The 14,819-nt window shown below is 35.2% G+C and overlaps 1 non-coding gene across 1 annotated transcript; it reads right to left on the reverse strand.

Moving 5' to 3' along the window:
* Positions 1–13,089: 13,089 nt before the first annotated feature.
* LOC145608263 (small nucleolar RNA R71) lies at positions 13,090–13,195 on the reverse strand. The gene has a single exon (XR_014105766.1). It is a non-coding gene; the product is annotated as a small nucleolar RNA R71 (small nucleolar RNA).
* Between the last annotated feature and the right edge of the window lie 1,624 nt (positions 13,196–14,819).

Consider the following 14,819-nt stretch of genomic DNA (forward strand, 5'->3'; position numbering starts at 1 on the left):
GTTGTAGTTGATGATGTTGTGATGATGATGATGGTGATGTGATGATGATGATGATGTGATGGTGATGATGGTGATGTTTGTATGATGATTTTTGCTGATTTTTGATGATTCTTGAGCTTTGTGTAGGCGAAGATGCTCCCAAGGAAAAATCCATAATTCCCAACAATCCAAATTCCCTTAATCTAAACTTTGTAGATAACTTTTTATTTATTTTTATTTTTATTTATAACTTTAGTCTTTTTCTTTGGTTTCTAACTTTTTCTTGTTTTGTCATAGTTTCTTTTGTTTTGGCTCACTTTTCTTGAAGCTTGAAAGCGGAGACGAAGGAAGTTAAGGAGAAACACAAGCTCCCTTGGTGAGATTGTATGAATTATCTTGTCTTCCATTTCAAGCGGCATTTGGTGAGACCTTTCCTCACTTTTATTTTCTCTTTCTTTGAGTGTTTAGTATAGGTTTAGCTTAGGAAGTAGTTGAATGGTTCAAGGATGTTTGCTTTTGGTTCTATGGAACCTGGGATCGTTGATGTTGTTATCGAACGATCACTTGTATGACGATTGGGATTTAATTGGATTATATGCCTCGTGTGTGAAATTTTTTTATTTCTTCCTCTTTCTTTTGTTTTGTTTTTCCCTTTTTGTGTTACAAGCATAACTATGACAAGTTGAAATGATTTTTGATTTGGAATTTGCTCATTCATTTGGATTTGTGTGCCTTTCATGGTGACGTGTCTTTGAATGCTTACCTTCCTAGTTGATGAGGGTTTGCATGGTTTGAGAATGCTCAGGCTTGAGTTAGACACATTGTAAGCTAAGGTAGCCCGGTTTAGAACTTTTGAGGACATTTGAACCCCTAGTTCACGGGAAAGTGGTAAGATGGAGTTGCTCTCTATAGTGGATAGGATTCCCTCTAGTTAGTATTTTCTTATTTCTTATCCCATGTGAGCGTCATTTGTTCTAGCCTTCATCATTCTTGTGAGCAACATTTTGGATCCTTAACTATGCATGTCTTTGTGTTGGTATCTAGCTCCCGAGATCGTGACCAAACAACTCTAAAGGAGGAAGAGGGCATTTCTTCTCATTTTTTTCTTTGTTTTCTTTGTGTTTTGTTAAAAATTTGGTTTTCATTTTTGCATCCACCTACTTGATAACAAATTTGAGCCTTATTTCCCTTTCTTGACTTAGCCATATTACAAACCTATCGGCCTATGTTCTACCGACCCTTGTGGTTAGTGAAGCATTGACTTGTGAGGTTCGAGTTTGAGAGTGTTGGTTTTGAGCAAGAAAGTTGTGAATATTGGTTCAAGTAAGGTTTTGAAAGTTGTTTGAAAAAAAATATGCAAAAAGTTTGTGAAGAAGGATGCAACTCATGAAAACCAAGAAGAAAAAAAAAAGAGAGAAAAGAATGATGGAAATGAAAAAAAAAATTTTAATGAAAAAGAAAAAAAAATGAATGAAAGAAATGAAAAGAGATGAAGTAATGTTGTGAGATTTGTATTGAAGGTTGTAATTTGAGATAAGGTTCAATTCTTAGGTTGTTCTTGAGAGATGACCACTCTTTTGCTTCACTTAGGATTTGCCACCAAAATTTTCAAATTGATTCCCAACCTTAACCACTAGCCATGACATTACATCCCTAGTTAAGACCCTTAGACTTGAAGGAGCGCGGTCAAAGAACGTTGGAGGGAGATAGATTTCAACCCTATGGAGAGAGTATGCATAGTTGAGATGTCGGGATGACCTTATGATCCCACATAGAAATATCTTTTTCCGATTCCCTCGAGGAATCATGAGGAGCTAACTAGGGGATGAATTGAAGCTAGTGGAGAGAACGTGGACCGTCTTGGTTGGGGCTAGGGCGGAGAGTGAAATCACTTAGTTCCCTTTCCCTTTATGCATCTTCTTTCCTAGATTTTGCCCCTTCTCCTACTCTTTACTTTGATTTCCATGCTTATGCTTTGTAGGAACCACCGGGGTCTTCAAGAGGAGGAAGCTAAGCTCAAGGAAAGCTGAAGGAAGCAAGATTCAGGAGAGGTTCGGCCGAACCCCCTGAAGGTGTGGCCGAACTGCTCAGTGGTCTGGCCAAACAGTTTTGGCAGTTTCAAGTGGAATTTTAGTGAATTTGCAGGAGTGGCCGAACCTCAGAAGTTCGACCAGACCAGGATCAGGGAGGTCTGACCGAACCTACCCTATAGTCCGGCCGAACCTTCCCAGTGTTCAGTTGGACCACTCCTCTATTTCAGCTGGCTGTATACGGACTATTTTAGAACGTTTTGATGTAATTAGATTAACTTAGTTTTAATTTTCGGCATTTTTAGCTTAATCTAGAGAGATAAACAATATTAGTCTTCATTTGGTAGAGAGAGAAAGTGTGGATTTCTTCATTGATGAACTTGGATTTTGAAGAAGAAGCTTGTTTAATATTTTGTAGACCTTCAACTTCAATTAATGAGCAATCTCTTACTCTTTCTCTTTACTTTTGCATTTAATTTTGTTTGTTTACTTTGATTTTTTTTCTTTGCTTATTAATCATGTTGATGCTTATTGATTTGGTGATTGATATTGTTTTCAACATGATTTGTGAGTAGTCACTTAGCCAAGGGTGTGGGGATGGTGTAGTTGCTAATTGTTCATGCTTATAATATTGGGATTAAGTTAATTGTGATTAAAATCTTTGCATGCTTGATATTCTTTGATCTTCTTACAAGTGCACATTGTTGGTTGATTAAAGGTGAATCTTTGCTAACAAGGAACGAAAGTTGACTTAGTTAAGGTTCATTACTATCGATTGTTCTTTGATTGCACCTCCCAATATATGGTTCTAGTGTGGAAACATAGAGGCTATGTTAGGAGAAATCGATTAACCTCAGAAGACGGTTAGATTGGACCTTATTTCGATATTCATGCATGTTTAGTTCACTATTGATTTGCTTTTATGTTATTGCATGATCAAGCGGCATCTACATCTACCTATTTCCCTTGGTGTTTAGTTATATTGATTTTAACTCGTTTTATCTTTAGTTTAATGTCTTAGTCATTCATATCCTTTGTCCCGAGATAGCTTAAAGTTTAGTGATGAATGCGGTGTTTATGTGCTTCTCCCTGTGGTTCGACCCCTCTTCTTGCCATATACTTGTATTAGGATAAGTCGAGTGTTATAAATTGTATTTGATTTAGGTGTAGTTGTCTAACGACGCGATTATTCCTCTATCATATATGCTCTCGTAGTCTTGGATATGGCAACAATTTTCTTTTGTAATTTTATAATTTATTCCCACAAAACTTATATCAATGAAAAAAACTCTTAGATATTATGGAATACTTATTATTCATTGTAATTTTTCTTGTAGACTAGTTGTCGACCCGCGTGCGTTGCGCGCGGTTCCCCAAGTTATCGGTATTAGGGTTTTGTTATCGTTTTATTGGTGTTCGTATGTTCTTCAACGGGTTTAGTTATTAGGGGATGCACAAGATTATATGTATTGATTAGATATATTCATTCTTTAAATATTAATATAGGGTGGTATGTACTATGTAGGTTGCAGTGTAATGGCTTAGAAAGTTTAGTGATGATTATGAATGAGTAGAAGAATAAGAAGTAATATAAATTGATTAATTATTTCACAATGGATTTAGCATATGTAATTTTCCTTTATGTGAGGATTTTAAAAATATTACACTTAAAGAGCAAGATAGCAATGAAGCAAGTGTTTAAATAAGGATATATATATATATATATATATATATATATATATATATATATATATATATATATATATATATATATATATATATATATAAATATAAATATATATATATATATATATATATTTATTTTTAATATTATACTTTTAATAAATTAGTATAAAATGGATTGTGAATTAAAAGTAGTGACTTTGGGTCCAAAGTAAAAGGAGTTGAATCCCAAAGAGAATTAGAACTGTTGTGTCAATTCACTTACTGGGTTGGGCGAGGTTGTTCGATTGTGCTAGATAAATTAGTGGGCTTTATTCTAAAAGGCTAATTGTTATTTGTTTTGTTGGTCAACTTAGATTATAAAAGGGGTAGCATTATCTTTAATTGGTTGATTAATTGAAATATCTTTAATGGTGATTACTTTTTTGTTTAACCTTCTCTTTTGTTTTATTTCATTTTGGGCTTAATAATTATTTAATGATTTGATTAATTTTCTTATTTAACCTTCTCTTCTGTTTTAGCTCAAAATTTTTTTCATGTGAAATCAAAGTATGCGTAGTCTAAGTCAATATTAAGGGACAACTAAATAAATTGGAATTTTGGATCCTATTATGTTTTGATTTATATGGTAATGTTATATACAAGTATATTATATAGGTTTATGTAGTCTTATCTTTTTCTAATTGAATGTGAAAGATATTATTATATATATTATTAATTATATGCTTGACTTAGGTGGAGAGTTGGAATTTGCAATTGCAACTTGTGAAATGTGAATGTAGCTACATTATGTTGCTTGATTCTTGTAGGGAATTTGTTTCATGCATATTGAAGTCAAAGATTATGTGAAACTTATGACTATTAATTATTTGTTTGACTTAAGTGTGGACTACATATTGCAATTGTTTCAATTTTGCCTATAAAAACATCATTGTTGTGTTGTTTTTGTTGTCGTTTTGAAAATTATTCGTATACAAATGGCAAATATAGGTAGTAATGGTGGTAATAAGCGTGGTCGTAAGACTTTGATTCAAGGTTGCTCATCAAGGATGATTGAGGCAAATAGTATGTCAGCTAGATTGAAGGGGCATAAGATCCAATTTGTGTTTTCTAAATCGTATCATTCACAAGGAATTATTGTATGTGTTTTTGTCTTTGTTTACTTATGTGTATAATGCTAATATTTTAATGACATATTATATTGGATATTGTGGTGCTTATACAAATCTGTTTTCCCTATTTTTATTCCCTTTTGTTTCCTTTGTTGGATGTAGAATGTTCCAATAGATTTTGCTCGAGAACATTTTCAAGATATTGGAGAAACAACGAAAATATTGTTACGTCTCTATGATTCAAAATTTGAAGCCGAATTGAAGATACACACTGTCGGAAATAAAATTGTGAAGTGTTTTATTAAGAAAGGAGTTGAGGAGTTTATCAGTGAGTATGAGGTGCAAATAGATGAAGGCGCTGTGTTTAAACTTAGTCGGGGAAATCGTATTGCCTTTTAAGTTTATTTGCAATTGAGTGCTGATTTTTGATGTTGTTAGTTTGAGTGAATAAGAACTTAATTTGTTAAGTTAATTGTATGACGTTAATTTTGGTTTTGATTAGTAATGTTAAAGCCATTGTTCTATTAATGGCAATGTAGCAATATAGCACTTTAAGGCCTTTCATAATAGATTATGTCGGCCAACATTCTAATACATTGTGCCAATTGAATGTCCCGATTCCCAATAACTTTTAAACCAAGTTATCAAGTTGATAGGTCATGGTCTACAATTTCATACAAATAGAGATAGAATAACATGATATGGAGAGCTAATGCTTACATGTAATAACTAAAAGACAAATGAACTAAACAAATCATATATTTGTTTCTTAATTTTAAATTATTTCATTTGCATAATTGAGATATGCATATGTACACAGTACACTATCATTATCATGCTTTGTTGATAAAAAAACACTAAGTTGTCCAAATGATTGTCTTTCTTTAAACCTTACAAACATATAAGCTAACAAATTAGATAAAAAATAAAATTGAATTAGCTATACCTCGTACCAATAGATTCAAAAAATATATGCCAAGATTTTCCATGTAATTAATTATAAAAGGAAGGTAACTTATATAGGTAATAGAAAAATGCCTTTAATTGTACATTGATATAATAGCTATTTTATTATGAGTTAGTGAAGCAAAAAAGTTACATATCATTTGAAGTAATAATTACAAATTTGACTAATTTTTTGATATCGTAATCAGAATACTAACAAATTTTCCCGGGCAATAGTAGTATTGGCGATTCGGCTAGTTGCCCCGAATTTCGCACAACCCGGCACTGCAAAGGCAGTGAATAACTATTAGAATACTTTAATACAATTATGTTGCAGATGAAATCAGTTTAATCGGTAGTTTCATAATTGTATTAAAGAATCGGTGATAGAAATTCATTAGCAAAAATTGTGCTAATGATTCTATGTTTTAGCAAAAATTGTGCTATTGAATGTGAAGTTTTTTGTGTTTTTTAAATTGAATTTTGAAATATGCTATATTTGTTTTTTGATTGATAAGTGGAAGGTAAATGGCTTTTTTTATTCTGAATTGGTTTGTGAGGCATAATTCTAGTAGTATAATGAGCTAGTGATGTATTCGTAATCATAATGTGTGTTTTGGAAATGTGGAGGTGCATAAACATATTCTCTAGAGGTGTATTTATAGTCACAATATGACTATAGTTTATTGTTTTTACATAATTTTTTTTCCCTTTTTTTCCTCTTCTTTTTATTTTCAGTTTGTTTTTTTTGAAGAAGAGATAATAATTCATTACACGTGTTTATATATTGTTTGGTTGTATAGATTTCCCATAGATTTCCATAGATTTATCAGCAGCAGTGTGTAGATATGTTGTGTTTGCTTAGTTGTTTGTATATGGTGGGAGTATCTTTTCCATTGTAGTAGAGGCTATGATTGTATCTGCTGGAATATAGTTTTTCAGTGCATACTTTGTTTTATTAAACTAAAGTTTTTTTTTTCCTTTTTTTTTGTGTTAAAAGACAGTGATCTTTTATTTTTGTTGTAAGTGGTAGGAATTTCATTAGGACATGGAATTATAGTAGAGGAGGTTTATTTATTATTATGAATTATTAATCAGATTCTTGTACGTGGAACAATATTGCTTTCTAAGTGAGGATCATAGCAAATTTCAGGGTTGTTAGTGTATCAGATCATTTTGAATATTTTGCTGTGAGCACTAATAATATTTGTTAAGGTCTCAGTAGATGAAGGTAATCATAAGACTGAAAGGGATATTATTCAAGGAAGAACAATGATTAGTAAAAGACAGTTGCAATAAGGAAAGAAGTCATTGCAGTGCCGAATAGAAGTGCTTTATGCTCATTGAGCAAAATTTTATCTATATGAGTTTAGTTTAAGATTAACAAACCTTTATACAGTTTAATATGAGTTAGATTATTATTATAGTCAAATACTTTTATTACATGATAAGCTACCCTATTTTAGATTGTCATTAAGGGGTATCTCAAATGCATTGTTCACACTATAGTATATTCACGGTTAATGTTTCATACAGTATATGTCATCTCTACACTGAATAATATTGTCTGAAACAATTAGATTCTAAATTTAGTATTGTAAGAGTTAGGAAACTCTTTATCATAGTGTGTTTCTAGAATGAATGAGTATTTTAGTACCCTTCAAATTGTATAAGGACATAATATAGATTTCATAATATAGATTATTTGAGAGGATGAAATATTCATCTGGCAGCAAGAATTTGGTGAATCATTATGTATTATCTATATGGTATGCATTCAATAGATAATAGAAATTTTAGTAGACATCAAAGGAAATACGAAGTACATACTACTTAATTAATTACTTGATTAACAGTATTAGTCTTCATTACATTTGCTAGATTTACATAGCATATAATACTGGTAAAAGCTCTACATAATGAGCTTTGGGACCTTATATGGACATCCAGAATAGTCAAAGGATTCATAAAGTTTGATATGGATTTATATACCTAATACAAATATTTGCATCTACATGTAGCCAAAGTGTTTTATAGGAACACAAATGTGTTCCTACACATTTCTTCAAAAGAGTTATGAACTATGGTTCTATAGAAATAGATTAGTCTTGTTCTTTTTTAAAAGACTATGTTGCTAAGGCTGCAAAATGCAACATCTAAGTATCACCTTATTAAGGTGAGCGTTATGGAGGAACACAAGTGACTACCTATGTTCCTTCATAACCTAGCAAAAATATCTAAACCTATTACTGCCGATGATTCTTATACTGGAGACACTTACTGCAAAACCAGTAAAATGCAGTATCTACATGTTATGCTTTTAAGTTTAATGTTACCAAAAGGTGAGCTCCATCAAATGTTATTTGATTTTGGGATTCAAGTTGAGGGGTTGGAAGTAGTGTTTAGGATGTCCTCGACACTTGTATGTTCAATTTTTTTGCTTTTGATTGCAGAAGTTTGCACACCAGAAGAGTTTGTGGTGATTGCTGCAGGATTTTCTTGGCATTGGTGTGCAGATCCAACTTCATTGCCTGATGTTGAAGTGTCTTTGTTGGATGAAGAACGTGAACGCTTATGTGCTGACCAATTAGGTAACACTTTTGGTCTAACAGTTTCCTTGCCCCTACAACTTCGTGTTCTTGCTGTATAAGCATCAAGCTGTTCTGTGCTTATTGGAACTGGAACGTTATCATCAGTTGATATCCGAACATTCTCTAATATCCATTGTAGTTTATTAGTTGCAGTTAAAGCTGGTGAGGGGCCAACTTTGAGGTAGAATACTTTAGAGCTAATGTTCAGGCATGCAGCAGTAAAAGAGAATATGTCTTCCTGTGTTTATTAAACATCAAATAAGTTAGGATAATAATTGAACTGATATAGGTGTGTATTTAGAAGATATAGTATATATGTATTACTCTCTTTCTGGTTTTTCCTTTATATATATATATATATATATATATATAATATATATATATATATATATATATATATATATATATATATATATATATATATATATATATATTTGATTTCATTAGTTTTGGTACATACATTGGTTTTCATCACATATATGTCAACTGCATTCATTCCAAAGATTATTTCAGTTTCATTGCTCAATGCTGTAAATGATATGCTGTCATTGACGTCCACAACATCAAAAGTGAATGCAACCCTGTGCATAATAATAGTGTTATAAAATCGATATTTTGGGATTACTGTATTATCATAGAAATGTTTTAATTTATGTAGTTATAAGTATATACCTGATACATGCGAGTCTTTCTCTGGTGTAGCATTTTGAACAAGCAAAGAGTCTCCCTTTTGGAAGGTTTGTTGCCTTTCCACAGTTAGAACATTCAACATAAATGGTCAGTTGTTCCATAGATGTAGGAACTATGCTTGCAGGTACCCAATGTCTTTCATCTTGTAGTGCATTATGTGCCTGCATTTGATTTGAATAATTAAATTATATAGATTAAATTGGTGGAAATTCAGTGTTGTTGTATCTATGCGTGGTAATGGATTATAAGATAAAACCTTCTTATCTTTGAGGTATTGGATAGTGACGAATGATTCTTTATCCTCAGGAGAACGAACTTGTAAGATTCTACCTTGTCGATCTAACAACTTCTGGGTATAAAGCTCAGACCTGTTAAAGTAACACCTTGTTACTGTGATATGAAATTGATTTGGGAAATTATAGATACCATTCACGCAAGACAGTAGCCCTATCTCCATTTGGATTGTAGATAGGTTGGTTGTACATTCCAGTTAACAAAGAGAAACTGTAGACACCCATTTGTGTTTCCCCAAAACCAAACCCAGTGATGAGTACCTTTCACGTCGAATCATAATCGAATGAAGTGAAAGTGTGGAAAGTTTAGTGTTGCGGAAAGTTTTAATTTCTTTTCTCCTCTCTCTGTTTTTGAAAACCTATTTTAAGAAAACAGCCAATCCAGTTTGGTTGGTCCATGATATGGGTCCAATAGTAGTGTAGTTGGATAGAGCTTGAAAAGAGCTTTCCAACGATATATTATAAGCCCAATTCCGATGAATATTGAGGAAGTTATGGCTAATTTACTAAACTAGGCCCGGTTTGAGCCTTATATGCGGCCCAATGATCTAGAGGAGGGCCTAAAATGTATTTATCATTCCTAATGCAATTAGGAATGGTTTTAGTCTTCTAGATTCCTCTAGAAGAATCTTTTCATTCCTAATTCTATTAGCATTGATAAATTGACTTTTGTTGACTTTTAGAGTTTTAATCAGAATAAAAAAACGTTTTTGAGGAAAATACGATTTATCCTCCTGTACGGCAATTTCTATCTGATTTTAAGAAAACGCGTCAAAAACTTAGTCAGCGCCAAACGCCAGCATTAGCGCCTGACTCTAAGCTTGGCGCCTGGCGCTAGCCTTAGCGCCTGGCGCTAACCTGGTTTTGCGCGTCAGAACTCTGTTTTGGTTTTTTTTTTTTTTTTTTTTAATTTTTTAATTTTTTTTTTATCTTTTTGGCTGATTTTCTCTATAAATAGCTACCTAAAAACTCCATTTTCATTCACCAACTCTCATCAAGATTTTCTTGATTACTCTTTCTCTCTCTTTTCTAAACTAGCTTTTTCACAAATATAAAAATTCCGCATTCATTAGATTTAGAAACACCTAGCCAAGTTCGAAGTTGCCTTCGCCCTAGATGTGAAAGGTTATAATTTCTGAGAGTTTGGTCCCAAATCTCTCTTTCAATTATTTAATTTTATTGTTGTTTATTATTTTCCTTGAAGTTACTATCGCGTGTATTTTGTTATTAGAAAGAGATACGAGGCATCCAAGTAAGTGCTTTAATTGTATAATTGATATTATGATATAGAAATCATGCTTAGATTGTTATTTTGATTCCTAGTATCATGTCAGGATGTTTTATTGCTTCCTAGTATCATGTTTAGGGTAAAGAATATAATGTCAATTATGATTTCTATGATGCCTTTTATTGTCTTTCCTAATAATCATGTGATGAGTGGCATTTATGCCACTTTTCCACCCCTTTTCTCTAAGGATTCTCCCCTCATTTGCACTTGCTTGAGCCTCTTTAAGCGTTTTTACCTTAATTTTGCCTTTTCCTTTCTTTTCTCGCGTTTCCTTTCTTTTACCCTTTTGTTGGTTTTTCTAGCGTCTCTTCGTTGTTTTGTAGGTTTTTGGCCCTTTCGGATGAACCCTTGGATGCATGGCGAGCCATGGAAAGGAAATTTGATGCTCAAGGAGGCACTATAGCAAGGAGCTGAGCCGCGGGCGCGGAGCTTTAGGCCGCGTGCGCGGGTTCTTGTGAATGCAATAAGCTCAAACATTCTGTAGATGCCGCGCCGCGCCTCGGGAGAGGGCTCTCCTCTGTGACACGCGGGCGCGGCACCTGGAGTCGCGGGCGCGGCTCTTCGAGGCTTCTCTTCCCCTATTATCTTGCCGCGGCCTCTCTTCAGCAGGAGACGGCATCTCCTTTCTTTGGCCGCGGGCGCGGGAGCAGAGCCGCGGGTGCGGGTTGTTGGGTTAAGCAACCCCGTACCCAGGCTGGAGAGGGCGCGACTGCTTGCTAGAGGGCTCTCTTAGGTGTTTTATTTCCGTCTTTTATGATGCATATATATAGCCTCCTATTTCAAGTTTGTATTATCTTCTATCTTATCAACATTTTAGTTTAATCTAGAGAGAGAAACACTATTAGTCTTCATTGGTAGAGAGAGAAAGTGTGTTTTCTTCATTGATGAACTTGGATTTTGAAGAAGGAGTTTGTTCAATCCTTTGTAGACCTTCATCTTCAATTAATGAGCAATTTTTTACTCTTTCTCTTTACCTTTGTTTTTTATTTTGCTTATTTGCTTTGATTTTCCTTCTTTGCTTTTTGATCATGTTGATGCTTATTGATTTGATGATTGATATTGTCTTCAATATGATTTGTGAGTAGTCACCTAGCCAAGGGTGTGGGGATGGTGTAGTTGCTTATTGTTCATGCTTATAATGTTGGGGTTATGTTAATGGTGATTAAAGTCTTTGCATGCTTGATAATCTTTGATCTTCTTGCTAGTGCACATTGTTAGTTGATTAAAGGTGAATCTTTGCTAACAAGGAACAGAAGTTGACTTAGTTGAGATTCATTACTATCGATAATTCTTTGATTGCACCTTCTAATATATGGTTCTAGTGTGGAAACATAGAGGCTATGTTAGGAGAAACCGATTAACCCCGCAAGGCGGTTAGATTGGGCCTTACTTCGATATTCATGCATGTTTAGTTTACCATTGATTTGCTACTGTGTTATTGCATGATCAAGCGGCATATACATCTACCCATTTCCCTTGGTGCTTAGTTATATTGATTTTAATCCATTTCGTTCTTAGTTTGATCTCTTAGTTATTCACACTTCTTGTTCCGAGATAGTTTAGACTCTAAGTAATGAATGTGGTGTTTATGCATTTCTCCCTGTGGTTCGACCCCTCTACTTGCCCTATACTCGTAATAGGTTAAGTCGAGTGTTATAAATTGTATTTGACTTAGGTGTAGTTGTTTGACGACGCAATTATTCCTCTATCAAATTGGCGCCGTTGCCGGGAAGACGGCTTCCATTGCTATTTCATTGCTTGTTTGAGACTATCTCATCTTTTATTTGTTAGTGTTTGCTACTTTTGTTACTCGTCAGTGCTTACGTTCTTCTTAGCTTTGTTGTATCAACAGAGGACGAACCCGCTCAAGATCTTTGATTCCAATCGATCCAGAGCTAGAGAGGTCTTTGTCCCTACTTCGAAGAGAAGCAAGAGCAAGGAGTAGAAATTCTCACACCCCGACGAGAGAAGTAAGAGAACTAGACGATACTCCACCCACTTCACCCTCAAGTGAAGAATTAGATAGCCTTAACTCATCATCGAGTCCAGAAATCAACCCTTTCTCAACCTATAAGTTCGAGAGTGAAGAAGGTCCTAAAATGGGAGAGAATACGCCTTTGTGTCGTCTTGGGGCCCCCGAAGCTTTTAGAGCGCAAAGTGGGATCCTAACTCCTACTACTCAAGCCAACAATTTCGAGATCAAGCCTAATTTGATTGCTTTGATTGAGAGGAAAAAATTCTCGGGTGGAAAGTTTGAGAGTCCTCATGAGCACTTAAAAGAGTTTGAGAAATATTGTGACACAATAAAGGCCAATGGAGTGACTCAAGAATATATTCGCCTCAAGATGTTTCCATTTTCACTAATTAGGAGAGGTCTAGAATGGCTAGAGAAGGAGGTGCCCCCTAATTCTCTCACAACATGGGACCAAGTGACTACGGCTTTCTTGAGGAGGTTTTATAACCATAGGAAGACCGCCGAGGCTCGGTCTTTGATTCAAGGTTTTTGCTAAAAGAGTGGTGAGTCTCTAAGTGCGGCATGGGAACGATACAAAGAGCTTCAACGTCAATGCCCACACCATGGGATACCCAAGTATCAACTCATTCACACTTTCTATGGAGGTCTCACACCTCAAGGATGAACAAGCCTAGACGCCGCGACCGGCGGTCCAATCATGAACAAAGGAGAGCATGAAGTGGAGTGTATTATAGAGGAGGCCGCAAAGCACTATGATGATTGGTTTGAAGGAGAAAGGGATGCTACTTCTAGTAAGGGTGTTTATGCATTGGAGCAAGCCAACGCAATCAACAACCTCTCTACCTAAATCTCCAAAATGACCAAGCAAATGGATGAATTGATGAAAGAAAGGTCCAACCCTCATGGTAATACCTCCCCTTCAACCAAGGGAGGCAATGGTATGGATACTTCCTCCTCCTCTTCTTACAATATAATGCCCCAAGGATGCATGTTTTGTTCTAATTGTGAAACCTATGATCATGATACCTCCCATTGTGTATATGCTTGTGAAGTTCAACCCCTTTCCCATGAACATGATGATAATATGGAAAATGTCAATGCTATGAATTTTGCTCCTAGAATAGGAAATGTAGAGAACTTGAGGCCAAACTCCAATCAAATGGGGAATTGGAATCAAGGTGGAAACCGTGGTTGGAACCAAAGTGGCGGTGGTTATGATAACCAATACCATGGTGGGGGAGGCCCTTCCAATTTCAATGGAAGAGAGGCTACTCTAACCAAAGGGGGTATGGTAATCAAAACCAACAACCTAATTCCCTATACCATGACCATCAAAATCAAAATTTTGGTGATCAAGGTAACATGGGAAATAATCAACAAAGCAATGTTCCTAACCAAGGCACCGGAGGCAATAGGGGTCAATATGTTTCTAAATATGCCCAAACTAATAGGCCTCCGGGTTTCCATCAACCCCAACTTCCTCCACCTCAACAACCTCTTCAACTTGAAGCCCCTCCAAATGATCCCGTGATGGCTAAATTAGATGCTCTATTGAAAATGCGTGAGGAGGATAAAAAGAAACATGAAGAGGCCCAAAAACGCACCAATGCTCACATGAAAATGCTTGAGACCCAAATTACTCAACTTGCATCTAATTCATCCCCCTCTTCTTCTTCTTCTTCTTCTTCTTCTTCTTCTTCTTCTTCTTCTTCTTCTTATTCTCACATTCCAAGTCAAGGAGTCAACCCAAAACCTTTGTATGCCGTGACAACTAGGAGTGGGAAGGTAGTAGGGAGTGACCCTTTAGTTGAGGAAGAACCCCAAGAAGAGGTGGAGTTAGAGAATGAGGGTGAAAAAACCAATGAGCCATTGAGTGTTGAAAAGGAAAAAAATGTTGAGGTGCCAAAGGAAAAAGAAGCCACCCCTTTGCCCCTAAATCGCCAACCTAGAGAGGACAAGCTACCCTTTCCACAACGATTTGTGAGAGCTAAACTTGATGCCCAATTTGGGAAGTTTTTGGAAGTCATTAAGAATTTGCATATTTCCGTCCCTTTTGTTGATGCTATGAAGCAAATGCCCCACTATTCCAAATTTTTGAAAGATCTTTTGAGTGGGAGAAGGGAGTGTGAGACGGTGAGTTTGACCGCCAATTGTAGTGCAATTCTTTCCAACAAACTTCCTACCAATTTGAAAGATCCGGGTAACTTTTCAATCCCTTGTTCTATCCATGGCA

The sequence above is a fragment of the Chenopodium album genome, chromosome 2, assembly GCF_948465745.1.
Source record: "Chenopodium album chromosome 2, dcCheAlbu1.1, whole genome shotgun sequence".
In the NCBI taxonomy this organism is placed as follows: Eukaryota; Viridiplantae; Streptophyta; class Magnoliopsida; order Caryophyllales; family Amaranthaceae; genus Chenopodium; species Chenopodium album.